General features: G+C 43.4%; 1 long non-coding RNA gene and 2 other non-coding genes across 3 annotated transcripts; 1 reads left to right on the forward strand and 2 right to left on the reverse strand.

Annotated features, from left to right (window-relative positions):
* Nucleotides 1-2575: 2575 nt before the first annotated feature.
* On the forward strand, nt 2576-2649 carry TRNAV-AAC. Its single transcript has one exon. It is a non-coding gene; the product is annotated as a tRNA-Val (tRNA).
* A 71-nt stretch (nt 2650-2720) lies between these two features.
* On the reverse strand, nt 2721-2794 carry TRNAI-AAU. The gene has a single exon. It is a non-coding gene; the product is annotated as a tRNA-Ile (tRNA).
* Nucleotides 2795-7728: 4934 nt separating this feature from the next.
* Nucleotides 7729-7915, reverse strand: LOC119266554. The gene is made up of 2 exons (XR_005132042.1): nt 7885-7915; nt 7729-7809 (listed from the first exon to the last, which is right to left on the reverse strand). It is a non-coding gene; the product is annotated as an uncharacterized LOC119266554 (long non-coding RNA).
* Nucleotides 7916-12294: the final 4379 nt, after the last annotated feature.

The raw sequence follows: 12294 nt of genomic DNA on the forward strand, positions 1-12294 counted from the left end.
ACCAAAGACACAACAAGTTGATCCACGTGATCTATTCCTTAGCCGTGTGCGGTGCCCCCTGCCACCATATACCTCGATAATACTGTAGCGGAGTTTAGGCGAAGCCCTGCTGCTGTAGTTCATCAAGATCGTCACCACGCCGTCGTGCTGACGGAACTCTTCCCCGACACTTTGCTGGATCGGAGTCCGGGGATCGTCATCGAGCTGAACGTGTGCTCGAACTCGGAGGTGCCGTAGTTTCGGTGCTTGATCGGTTGGATCGTGAAGACGTACGACTACTTCCTCTACGTCGTGTCATCGCTTCCGCTTACGGTCTACAAGGGTATGTAGACAACACTCTCCCCTCTCGTTGCTATACATCACCATGATCTTGCGTGTGCGTAGGAAATTTTTTGAAATTACTACGAAACCCAACAGCAACGACACCCTCAACGAAACCACCAGACGCCACCAAATCCACAGAGGCGAGCCAATCGAAGATGGATGACGAAGAGACTAAGTATCCTCCATTAAGCAGTCGTGGACGCCTTACCAATAATGGCATCCCTCTTCTTGCCTATGCTCCTGATAGCCTTCTTCACCTTTTGATTTTGCCCGTAGAGACCTCCTCCGCTAGGTGTAAGCAATCGTCTTGCAGACCCAAGACTTTTTACATCCTTAGCAAAGATGATTTGAGTGTATGGCTGATTTTAGGAACTACATCATGCACACAATAACTAGTAATTGTCTGCAGTCTATATTCGGGCCTTATCCATGAAAATAATGGAATTTTAAACCTCGGAGTACCAAGTGTCGACCCCGAACATTGATCTTATTGTTTTTTAATTACACAGAACACAAACAAAGTCTGAGAAACATGAAACCTGAACATTGATCTTATTGTTTTTTAATTACACAGAATGCAAACGGAGTCTGAGAAACATGAAACCTGGCATGGTGTCATTATATCATCCTAGAGGGTGCTAGAAAATTTGAGAAGGTTTCACAAACATTGTGACATAAACAACTTAGAAACGGAACATTCTCCGAAAAAGAATTGTTATTTCGGGAGGGAATGAGCCAGATTTTAAGGCGACGGATTTGTGTGGCTCCGATATCCCACCTCCCAACTCATATGCCTTTGTCGGCAACGCGTCATTGGCAACCGCCTCCTCCCCTCCCCAACCACCCAAGTCTCCTCCCTACTAGAGGACGAAGGCGCAAATTGTGTGTTTATCCATTAGGTGGCTCTGCTTAGTGTAACACTTCAGAAACATTATTTTCTTTTTTATTTTAACATATTTTCCTTTCTTTCATTTTATTTTCTTTCTTCTCTTCTCTTTTCAACCCACTTCTGCTAACTTTTTCATGCACTCATATTTCAAAATGAATTACACACATTAAAATCCTAGAAATACACTTAGTGAGCTAAATATAGCAAACAAATCAGAAAAGGTGCCAAAATTTGGCATGGAATATGTGATGGTGTATGCAAAAGAAATCAATTTCACCGATAAACATCGCCATTGTTCTGCCCAGAGCAAGCATACAGGTGCACGCGAGTGCCGCCGCCTCTCCCGAGGATGCAAGGGCAACCACCAAGGACACGATAGTCACACTGAAACTGATCAGTACGCTGGAGCTGATGAGTGTTTTCATATACCTTTAGGTACACGAACTTGATTAATCTTTAATTTTCAATGTAACTTTTTCACATATAGGTAAATTTTTTGAGACGAATGACCTAGGACTGTAGTTACATGCAGTTTCTTGCCAGAGCTGTGATCTTTTTTTTTATCAATGACTAATTCACATGAGCACCAATGGCAAAATTTACATGTCTACGAAGTACTGGACGAGATTCTCATTATGGCGAGCTTTAGGTACGTATCAAGAACTCTGCAACACTAATTAGAAAAAACATGGATGTTTAAACTTAGAAGCCTTGGTGGTATGCACATAGACAAAAGTTGTATGTCCATCTTATGAGGAGAAGAAAAAATTATGAAGACGATGAATCAGAAGAAAAATCATCATAAGTAGCAAGTAGGAAAATCCTCTTTGCTCACAGGAGCCATCTACAAAATACAACTGTCCATGTTTGTAAATATTTGTCTCTGCTATGTGATGTGATGTGTGCACAAATCATCACGCAACAGTTACATGATTTTTCGGGGTGGTGTCCTCGCCCCCAATTTGGTGTGAGTAGGCAGGGGGCTATAATGTCGATCAACTATTTTCAATGGCGATGCAAATACGGGGATTCCTAAACATCATGTATTCATGATGGACATGTGTGGCCGGGTGTGTGCTCATCTTGATGCTTCATTTTGAGTAATAAAATCCACCCTTTGACGAAAAAAATGATGGACATGTGTATTTAGGTGTATTTTCCATATGCTTTGATCGGCACCGATCTACAATTTATTGTGGGTTTATCTCCATAAATCTTGGAATATAATGTTGCGACTTCATGCCATGGAAAACGTAAAGGACACACGTCTTGTGAAGATAGTGAATCAACAGCCCATGATGGTACATTTGTCTTTGGAAAATTGCTGTACGATTAGTATTACAAATAGTGTAGTTCAAGATAGGTTTCGTGGTGTAGTTGGTTATCACGTCAGTCTAACACACTGAAGGTCTCCGGTTCGAACCCGGGCGAAGCCATCCAAATATTTTTTTGTTTTTTTCTCGTATTTTCTATTGTGTAAAAAAAGAAAAAGAAAAAAAGATATATTTGGCCCATACAGGTCTCGAACCTGTGTCCTTCGCGTTATTAGCACGACGCTCTAACCAGCTGAGCTAATAGGCCTTCTTTTAATTTGGAAGTTCTTAATTTATATATTTGCATAACCTGAATAAGTCTTGTATGATAGTATCTTCTTTGTTGTGACTTGTGAGAGGAAAATAATCACTCTTGACTTCGGCATCACAGGATATACATCACCAGTTTTTCACGGTATCCCTCCCTTCTATATTCTTGGATAGGAAATAACGGCCGGCATGGAGCACCCAAGACATGAAATAACTGGCCACCTCACTTAATCGATCACCATCATGCAATTCTTTGGTTTGCGGCGTTTAAAGCCATAGACACATGCACATGGCTAAAAGATGTACATCAATCTTATGATGAGAAGAAAAAAAATTAAGAAGAGGTTGAAACGGAAGAAAAATCATCACCAGGTGCAAGTGAAAAATAACCTTTGCTCGTAGGAGTAAATCTTCGTCCTTGTCTAGTTTCCCATTTCACTGTCCATGCTTGTAAGTATTTGTCATTGTTGGAATCTTTTTTGTCACTGTTTTTTACCTTATGTGATGTGATGTGTGCACAAATCATCATGCAACAGTTACATAATAATAAAGCCTAATATTATTGTACAGGAGGAGAAAAATACGCACAAAAAATTCAATTACATTTTTTGCTTCTTCGGCAAAAGATGGATGCTGGCGCCGAGTACAACCCCCTCCCCCTTCTTACAATTGACTAGTAGAGTGCCCGTGCGTTGCTACGGGCTCATAATATGATCATGTAGACACAAAAAAATCATCTTGATGGTCAATTTTAATAACAGTCACAAAGAAGATTGTATCCTGATTGATATTTTTTGAAACAAACCCTGTTTATTATTTACTCCCTTTGGTTCATTGATTTGAAGATGCAATCAAAGTTACCTTGTACCCTCATATCGTGTGGCATCAACTCATGGAGACGCCTTTCATGATTATGGTTCTACCCATGGCTTAAAATTATAGACATGTGTGGATCGGATGTTCTAAATACACATTGTAGGGTCTCATTCATGGAATATGAACATTTTTTTACTTATAAAACCAGAAAATTGGAAATATGACTTGCCACTCATGGATGGTGAATTCGACGATATTCGTAGAATATGGTGAGGGTCTGCAACACAAAGAACTCCTCCATGCTCTAAAGAAATTGTAGGGTTTCACATGTACAAGGGTATATAATTTAGTAGAAAAAAAGCCAATTTTAAATGTTGGACATAAACTTTTAACAAGGTCTCCCAACAGTATTGACAACAAACTACATGTATATTGTTACATCAAAACGGAAGTCAAACGCAAGCATCTATAAATGTACATAGCAGCACCCTCATATAGCAATATGGCATGTACAACAAGTGTCGTTTCACAACTAAAATTTCCTTATATGTTCATAGGGAGTTATGTTTGGGATCCAAATACCAATTCAGAATAGGGACCACTTTCCAGCTCAAAGCATGGAATCGATTGGCTTTCAAACTTAAATGAAATTCTGCACATATTTTTGCTATACATAGAATATCAAACATTAAGCCAAGAAATACAGTCAAGCTCAAGTGGGGATTAGTAACGCTGACTGGACTGCTTAATCATACTCCAAATTTTAGCTTTGTTTGTCTCAGTGTTTCAGAGAACCCTTTTAGGCCAAAACTCCAAAAGGTATTGGAACAACACCACAAAAGGTTAATAAAACAAAGTATGAACCTTTTTATACTTGTAGCACCAGAAAACATGACTTGCAACTCATGGATGGTGAACTCAGAGGATATTTGCAGAATATGCTGAGTGTTGTTAGCACAAACGAGCTCCCTCGGGACCCTTTGTCATCCATCGAATATTTACCATACTGGAATCGGAATGGCCTTCTACTTATCAAGACTTTATTTGTTCCATTGATGACACTGCTGTAAGGAAGGAAATAGAGAAAACATGGTAAACAAATTCAGACAATGATATCAGGAAAGAGAGAAATTGTGATTTTCCCCGCATCCTTTGTATTTTCAGGTGAACTAAAATAATATTTGAACATGTATCTAAAATAAATATATAATGGTATAATTATAATAGTAAAATTATTAAAACAAAAAGATCTGAAGGAAAAAAGGAAGGCTGACCTGAACTCTTGCACCATCAGTTTAAATGGGCGTGATACCCCAGAAACTGCAGTCCACTATCATTGCTTGTTTGCTCTAGAGCATATGGACAGAGCACAATATATATGTGTTTAATGACCACAAGTTAACAACCAGACAAATCCAAGGTGGCATCTAATCTTCGTGTTTGGGCTTATCGTGCTAAGGATGTCCAAAAGCCGCACTGCAACAACGAGCGTAAATTCTACTCTGCCACCTAATTTAGGTGTTTCTCCATTCGCACAAATATAAAATTTGAATAATTCGCACAGGCCCCGAACCTTCTGCATTCCTTAATTTAATGTTCAGGTGAGCAAAATGCATGTTGTAGTTTCCCTAAAAAAAGTTTGAATGGGAGCGACTGTTGCTACAGTCACATTAGCAGAAGGAATAGAGGAATCTACAGTGTTTCCCTTGAGATCAATATTGTTCATATAAATAAATCTATAGACTGTAAAAAAACTAAATGGTGATACTTATCGACAGTACCTCTTTAGTATATGCGAGAGCCTGAGTGCAACTTCACGTTAGTAGTCGCTGAGAGTAGCATGTACTATTGCAGTGCTCGTCTGCTCGAGATGAAACTGCACCTATTAGCATGTATTATTGCAGTGCCCACTCTATGTCATTTGCATACTCAGAGGACCACCACCAGTGTTGCCTTTGAACTGGCTGGGGTTGAGCATAACACCTCACATGATGTCCAATTTTGTACCTAAAAGTAGAGCAGCTGCACAATTCTTAGTGTGGCGATGTCTGTGACAATGATCAAGTGACTGTAGCTGAACGATAAGTCTGCACTTGACGGTGAAACATTCGAGCTCCACCTTCTCCCCGACGGTGAAGAACTTGTTGATCTCTGCTGCCGGTGGCATCCTTTGATGTTGCCTTCAGGTCTAAGTGGAATGGCGTAGCGGTCGTCAGTGTTGTCGGATACCTCCTGCGTTTTTGTTTTGATTTGCTCGCTTTAAGGAACAGATTTATACCTCCTCCATCAATGAAATACACAAGCTGGAAAAGCAGGGAAAGCTTAGCAGTTAGCACAACTTCCTTCAGAGTCCATGTGGTGTCAGCATTATATGCAAATCCAAAAGCTGAAAATAACAATATGATCATGTCAGAGATCTTTATAATCAAAAGTATCTAAATATGTTGTCTGTATAATGCAGCCAGGGGCTAAACTAACATGAGCAGAAAATTTGTAAGAATGCACCTTCACATTCAAAAAGTCACCGAATCACAGATCCAGTTATGCCATCGGGTTGTATGCCAAGATCGTGGTTGTAGAGCTCCCTCTATCTCCCTTGCCAAGCTCTCCCTCCGATCAGCAGTAGAACAACTGCTTCTGCTGCTTTTGAACTCTCCTCGGAGTAAACGCGGGACTGAGATTGAATGTGGATGAAGTGATCACCTTGAAGATGCATGGCTTGAGGTGCTTGGAGCAGATCCATCACACGCGTGCCCCTCTACTCCTACGGCTTCATCAAGATGAAGAGGCTAGAGAGGAGCGACAGAGGTCGTCCCCCTCTCCCTCCGCTGGCAGACCCAAACCATTAGCTAGAACGCGGCTAGGGCGCGGGGAGGCCATGCCATCACGGATCAACGGCGAGAACGCAGGCCCTCACAAGTTGTAAGCGCCCCTGACCACCACGCCGGCATGGTTGAGAAGAGATGGATCTGGGCGGTGGTTTCCGGTGATGAGCGAAATAGAAGTTGCTTGTACCCATAGTAGCTGTGTCGGCAACGGCCATCACAATGAAATATAATCAATGCGTGTCGTCCTGAGTTCCTGAAAGTTTTCACCTGGATTTTCCTGGACCAATGAAGCAAAAACATGCACAATTTCTCAAACAAGGATAGATGAAGTGTGTGAATCAGATGTAGTATTAATACAACAAAAAATAGCATTGTCATCAAGGGATTCACTTACAATCGAAAGAAGAAGAAGCAGCACGATTTTGCTTCTCTCCGTTGGATCTGGACCAGATACCTGCACCATAAAAATACTAAGAAAATGATGGCATAAGAAGATTACCCAGAAATAGAAAAGCAAACTAAATATAGACGACTGTATCTTTATTGTTAAGATTCATTTAACAGGAATTTGCCGACCATCATGTAAATGAATTGCAAGAAATTTTTCCTGATATTTAATGTAGAAAGCTAACGTTAAATTATATGTTGTGCCATGAACTTATTACAATTTCCTTGATGTACCTGTATCATGGGATCCATGAGATTCATGGCCTAGTGATCACTAACCATGCCAGTCATCTGCTCCTGGGAGGTAACCCACCCATTGCTATTCCGTAACCTCTGAATGCAGTTTTCTCCTCCTAGCATTGACATGGAGATGAGCATGAGTCATATTGTTGAATTCTCTAAATGGTTCATGCTTAACTTTCCAACACAAAACAAAGAAAAGATATATTTGTAAAATTGTGAAAATAAACATGCTGGCCAACACTACAGATAATACTAGCATGGCAGACAGTTCACGTTTTGTTGAGTACATACATGATACTACCAGGTCAGAACCTACAGACGCAGGATCATTGGTTTGTACTATTCAACAACACTGACAACAATCGCAACCCGAAAATTAAGTGGCTTGAACTGGCAACCCAACCCATGAATAAAGCGGCATTGATCTGGAACACAGGACAAACAGTGCCTTGCAGATCAGTTTCAGCATAGATAAGCATAAGTAGCATATATTAAAAAAGTATTAAAAAAGGCTTGTGTTCAGTTGGACATGAATAGCGTCATGATTCCTGAGTCAGATGAACAAAGCGAAATCAAACTAGCACGAGGATAGGAGATCCCACATTGCCCAATTTCTACAATCGGCATCACCACACTTGTAAACAAGATAACAGATTTACTAATTCCAGCGCATCAATTTCTACATAAACAAAATTACCACATAATGAGATCCACGTCACTGGAGTTAAATTACGCAAATTTGCATAACACTCACGGGTAGAGGATAGCCATCAGTCGTAGTAGTATAGGAGGTTGTGGCCGTACTGGTGTCACGGCTTGATATGTTCAGGTGGGAACCTTTGCCACTGCTCACCTCAATGCCGCTATCATGTATCTGGAGCTCGGGGGAGAGGCGGCACTGCTGCTTCCCATCTGCCTTGCATGATACCAGCTGCCGAGGCACAACACCATCGACCCAACGCTGATGGCATGCTCGCAGCCATTTCCCCTCCTTTGATAGGGAGCCGAGGTTGGGCGCAGAACCTACTCTCTTCTCCATGGATTGATTCTCCGTGGGCGACGAGATCACCCTCCAAAGAGGAAATATACAAATGATGACCCTTGGTAAGAATGGAATTTATCAAATCAAGCGAGTGAAGATGTAAACCTAATTATATGATCAAAATAGAACCATTAAACAGTAGGCGAGTCAACATGATTTTAACTGACAAACTTCAAGCAAAACACAATTTATATAATTGTATAATTTAGTCATGAAAACTTGCAAACATACTTCCTACTTGTCTTCCTGGGAGATAATCAACCTTGTAAATATTCATCCTGCTGACATGACTTGTCATACTAATCAAACTGTACTTAATTATCCAATTGAGTGTAGGTAAAATCTTGTCAACTCCAAGAAAATGACAAACTTAAACCGAGTATACTTACAATGGAACTAAATCTTGAATGTCGTGCTCAATATAATGCAGTTCAACTCATCTTTTTCCCTGAAAAATAAAATTCATCTTTCAAAATATGCCTACATTAATACCTTTGATTTGATGATGTCCTGAAAGCAGAGTCTAAATAACTGCACTAGACCAGAATGTCATCTATATTGCTGTTTTCTGTATGCTTCGTATGACTCCAGCAATTCACACTGACACTGAATGGAAATTCGTGTAGCATACAGAAAAGTCATAAACCATAACAGAAACTTCCATCCCTTTATATGTGCTTGGACAGCAATACCCATGTCTTCAACTGTCGTTCTCTCCATCCATATTCCAGAGACCTCGAGTGCCTTAATTCTTCACACTCCTGTTGTTCTGTTGAACCCCCAAAAAATTGAGGAATGCTCCCTTAACCTGTTGTTAAACCTCAAAGCGGAAGCACAGATTTAAACAAACAAACAAATAGAGCATAGATCTAATGTGATCAACAAAATTGCGATCATATGACAATTGTGATAAATCATCACATTTATGGTTCAGATCAACAACAATTCCAAATCACATGATATTGGCTACCAACTCTCACTTAACATGGCAGCAGCAGCAAACTATGGCAGAGGAGAAATAATGGCCTCCAACATGTTCAGATCATGAAGAGAAAAGACTTTTTTGCGGGAAGAGAAGAGAAAAGACTTCCTGAGCATGGCCGGAACAGAGAGAGGGAAGGGAAGGGCCTTCCATAGCGAGCCATGGCCTGCACGCCCGCCATGGTGCTCCTCCGTCACACCCGCAGCCTGCAGAAACCAACTGCACGGATCAAATCAAAAAATCCAGAAGAAGAAGATGAGGTTAGGGGAGGGGAGGCGAGGGGAGGAGGTGTTGGAAATATGCCCTAGAGGCAATAATAAATTATATTTCATTGTTCATGATAATCGTTTATTATCCATGCTAGAATTGTATTGATAGGAAACTCAGATACATGTGTGGATACATAGACAACACCATGTCCCTAGTAAGCCTCTAGTTGACTAGCTCGTTGATCAATAGATGGTTACGTTTCCTGACCATGGACATTGGATGTCGTTGATAACGGGATCACATCATTAGGAGAATGATGTGATGGACAAGACCCAATCCTAAGCCTAGCACAAGATCATGTAGTTCGTATGCTAAAGCTTTTCTAATGTCAAGTATCATTTCCTTAGACCATGAGATTGTGCAACTCCCGGATACCGTAGGAGTGCTTTGGGTGTGCCCAACGTCACAACGTAACTGGTGGCTATAAAGGTGCACTATGGGTATCTCTGAAAGTGTCTGTTGGGTTGGCATGAATCGAGACTGGGATTTGTCACTCCGTGTAATGGAGAGGTATCTCTGGGCCCACTCGGTAGGACATCATCATAATGTGCACAATGTGACCAAGGAGTTGATCACGGGATGATGTGTTACAGAACAATTAAAGAGACTTGCCGGTAACGAGATTGAACAAGGTATCAGGATATCGACGATCGAATCTCGGGCAAGTATCGAACCGATAGACAAAGGGAATTGTATACGGGATTGATTGAATCCTTGACATCGTGGTTCATCCGATGAGATCATCATGGAGCATGTGGGAACCAACATGGGTATTTAGATCCCACTGTTGGTTATTGACCGGAGAGTTGTCTCGGCCATGTCTGCATGACTCCCGAGCTCGTAGGGTCTACACACTTAAGGCTCGATGACACTAGGGTTATAGGGAATAGATGTACGTGGTTACCGAATGTTGTTCGGAGTCCCGGATGAGATCCCGAACGTCATGAGGAGTTCCAGAATGGTCCGGAGGTAAAGATTTATATATGGAAAGTCATCATACGGTCACCGGAACAATTCAGGGGGTTACCGGTATTGTACCGGGACCACCGAAGGGGTTCCAGGGGTCCACCGGGAGGGTCCACCTGCCCCGGAAGGCCCTATGGGCTGTGTGTGGAGAGGGACCAGCCCCTTAGTGGGCGGGGCGCCTCCCCCCTAGGGCCCATGCGCCTAGGGTTTGGGGGAACCCTAAAGGGGGGCGCCCCCCTTGCCTTGGGGGGCAAGGCAACCCCCCTGGCCGCTGCCCCCTCCTCAGATATGATCTGAGGGGGCCGGCCCCCCTCTCCCTTGCCCCTATATATATGTGGGGGGTGGGAGGGCAGCCGCAACCCAAGTTCTGGCGCAGCCCTCCCCCTCTCCCAAGTCCTCCTCCTCTGCCGCGGTGCTTGGCGAAGCCCTGCAAGATTGCCACGCTCCTCCTTCACCACCACGCCGTCGTGCTGCTGCTGGATGGAGTCTTCCCCAACCTCTCCTTCTCGCCTTGCTGGATCAAGGCATGGGAGACGTCACCGGGCTGCACGTGTGTTGAACGCGGAGGCGCCGTTGTTCGGCGCTTAGATCGGAATCAACCGTGATCTGAATCGCTGCGAGTATGACTCCTTCATCCATGTTCTTGCAACGCTTCCGCTTAGCGATCTACAAGGGTATGTAGATGCACTCCCCTTCCCCTCGTTGCTAGATTACTCCATAGATTGATCTTGGTGATGCGTAGAAAATTTTAAATTTCTGCTACGATCCCCAACAGTGGCATCATGAGCTAGGTCTATGCATAGTTTCTATGCACGAGTAGAACACAAGTTGTTGTGGGCGTAGATTTTGTCAATTTACTTGCCGTTACTAGTCTTATCTTGATTCGGCGGCATCGTGGGATGAAGCGGCCCGGACCGACCTTACACGTACGCTTACGTGAGACTGGTTCCACCGACTGACATGCACTAGTTGCATAAGGTGGCTAGCGGGTGTCTGTCTCTCCCACTTTAGTCGGATCGGATTCGATGAAAAGGGTCCTTACGAAGGGTAAATAGAAATTGGCATATCACTTTATGGTTTTGGCGTAGGTAAGAAACGTTCTTGCTAGAAACCTATAGCAGTGTAACACCCCGGATATGATTTACCTAATACGTAATCCAATTCTTGCCGTTTCCGGCGTTAAGTTATTTTATTTTCTCGGGTTCGGGTTTTTGCCTCCATGTGCTGTTGTTGTTGTCATGCATCTCATATCATGTCGTCATGTGCATTGCATTTGCATACGTGTTCGTCTCATGCATCCGAGCATTTTCCCTGTTGTCCGTTTTGCATTCCGGCGCTCCGTTCTCCTCCGGTGGTCTTTTCTACCTTTCTTTCGTGTGTGGGGATTAAATATTTCCGGATTGGACCGAGACTTGCCAAGCGGCCTTGGTTTACTACCGGTAGACCGCCTGTCAAGTTTCGTACCATTTGGACTTCGTTTGATGCTCCAACGGTTAACCGAGGGACCGAAAAGGCCTCATGTGTGTTGCAGCCCAACACCCCTCCAATTTGGCCCAAAACCCACCAAAACCCTCTCCATCATCTAGAGCGTTCGACCACGATCGCGTGGCCGAAAACCGCACCTCATTTGGACACTCCTAGCTCCCTCTATGCCTATAAATAGGTCCCCTCTGAAATTCTCGTTTTCCTCTCCCTGAAACCCTAGATCCAGCTCCTCCGCGCAGCCGGACACGTCCGCCGCCCGCCCGGACCACTCCTGCGCCGCCACGTGGGCACCCCGCCCCACATCGCCGCCTCCTCCCGCTGCCGGCCCGCTCGGGGCCCCCGCGCCCCGCCGCCCTTCTCCTCCTTCGGCGCCGGCCGCCCGAGCAACAACGCCTCGCCGCAAGCCCCGCCGCCCAGCT

Source organism: Triticum dicoccoides, chromosome 3A (assembly GCF_002162155.2).
Source record: "Triticum dicoccoides isolate Atlit2015 ecotype Zavitan chromosome 3A, WEW_v2.0, whole genome shotgun sequence".
Taxonomy (NCBI): Eukaryota; Viridiplantae; Streptophyta; class Magnoliopsida; order Poales; family Poaceae; genus Triticum; species Triticum dicoccoides.